The sequence below is a fragment of the Etheostoma spectabile genome, chromosome 9 (genome assembly GCF_008692095.1).
Source record: "Etheostoma spectabile isolate EspeVRDwgs_2016 chromosome 9, UIUC_Espe_1.0, whole genome shotgun sequence".
Classification (NCBI taxonomy): Eukaryota; Metazoa; Chordata; class Actinopteri; order Perciformes; family Percidae; genus Etheostoma; species Etheostoma spectabile.
The window spans coordinates 3,512,599-3,514,529 of record NC_045741.1 but is presented as its reverse complement, the minus strand read 5'-3'; the positions used below and the strand labels follow the sequence as shown (position 1 = coordinate 3,514,529).

The window sequence follows — 1,931 nt, the reverse complement described above, 5'->3', positions numbered from 1 at the left end:
GAGCATCCGTGGTGCCAGGTTCTAGCTGATTGCTATTTTTCACCTGTAGTCCCCGGGCAGGTTGATGGAACTATAACCAAGACTGGGTTAGCCACGTCATCCTCCCCAGCTCCACCCTCTCATCACAAACCGTCACATCCGTTGCAAAAACCAAGATGGCAACGCCCATATTGCCAAACTTAAGGCTTCAAAACGGCAGTCCACAAACCAAATGGGAGACATCACGGATGCTACATCCACTATTTTTCCAGCTTTAGATTGTGAACAAAGTCTTAGCGACTGAATGTTTCTGAAAGTTCAAACCCTCCAGAGTTTTAACAAAGGAGACAGACAGTAGCTTTTGTGTTAACTCAACTTTGATAAATGGCAGAGTTGCAGCACGCTGTAGACTATGTTATATAACTTAGTTGCAATATACTAGAGAGCTTTTTAAGACTGGAGATATTTCTGTGCATTGTAAACTCCCATTTGACGTCAGTATTGATGATGCTGCCGTTAGCTTTGAAGAGAGTGCAGTGGGCATCGTCTGTGTTGACAAACCTCAGTCATTACCTGTTCACCTGTTCCTTGTCTGCCATGTGAGATCCACTGCCTTCCTGTCCATGCCCTTTGGATTGGCCTGATTTTACCTTCATGCCTGTGGCCACCTGTAAACCTGGCTTTTTTAAAATCTTGCCTTGAAGGATCGCTGCCAGAGCCTGAATCTTCCTCTGAGCTTCAGCTTCAAGCTGTTGAACTGATTGAATCTGGGCCTGAACCGTTCTCCCTGCCTGAACCTCATCCTGCCTCTCGGTCTGAGCCTTAACCCAAACCTGTCTCCCTTCCTAAGCCTGAGCCTGAAACTGTCTTTCCATCTAAGCGCATGGCTGATACTGTTTGGACATCTAAGCCTAAACCTGATTCTGTCTCTCTGTATGAACTCTCTGTCGTCGCTGTATCTTAAGCCTGTCTCTTTAAATCTGAGGCTAAACCTGTCTCTCTATCTAATATCCTATTTCCAAGGGATTATTATAACCTGGGGACCTTCAGAGTAGCTTCCTGCTACGCTCTGCATGCTCTGCGATGCCCTGCTACACCCTGCTACATCCTGCTACGCTCTGCGATGCCCTGCTATTTCCTGCTGCGCTCTGCAATGCCCTGCTACACCCTGCTACATCCTGCTGCGCTCTGCGATGCCCTGCTACACCCTGCTACACTCTGTGATGCCCTGCTATGTCCTGCTACGCTCTGGGGTGCCCTGCTACACCCTGCTACACTCTGCTATCCCCTGCTCCACCCTGCTACGCTCTGGGGTGCCCTGCTACATACTGCTACTCTCTGCGATGCCCTGCTACACCCTGCTACGCTCTGCGAGGTCTTGCTACGTCCCGCTACGCTCTTCTGTGCCTTGTGATGTCGTGCTGTGCCCTGCATTGCCATGAACTTCTACAAACTACTATTTTTAGTCACTGTTACTTCTACTGTGACTGTTATTGCCACTATCTCAATTCAACCCTTAAGCGGCCCTGTCAGACACCGCCTACCAAGAGCCTGGGTCTGTCTCTTTTAGTTAAGGTTTTTTGTTTTCTCTGCCCCATTTTTCTGCCTCTTTCCTGTTTGAGAATTATGCGTTGGCAACAATTAAAGTTTTGACAGCATTTTGGGTGCAAATTCAGGCGGCTCATCATCAACATGCTGGAGACCCGTTCAAGCTCAAATCCATCAGAAGAGCAAAATCTCGAGAGATGGATGGCATTCTTGTTAACATGCGGTGAGTAACATTTTTTTTCCCACAAGCTCAACATTAATTGTGTTGTAGCCTAATGTAGCTCAGCGTAAATTCTTTCAGGAAGACTCGATGCTCTGCTAAATAAAATCAGCTGTTATCCCAATAACTGTACATGTTATCATGCTTTATAGAACTGTTGCATATCTGCAAATTAGTCTCTCCT

The 1,931-nt window shown here is 47.0% G+C and overlaps 1 long non-coding RNA gene across 1 annotated transcript in view; it reads left to right on the top strand.

Annotated features, from left to right (window-relative positions):
* The first annotated feature begins 1,457 nt into the window (after positions 1-1,457).
* LOC116695995 (uncharacterized) overlaps positions 1,458-1,931 on the top strand; it is a 4,564-nt gene continuing 4,090 nt past the window's right edge. Inside the window, exon 1 of the long non-coding RNA XR_004333605.1 lies at positions 1,458-1,468. This is a non-coding gene — a long non-coding RNA (uncharacterized LOC116695995). The remainder of the gene's footprint in view (positions 1,469-1,931) is intronic.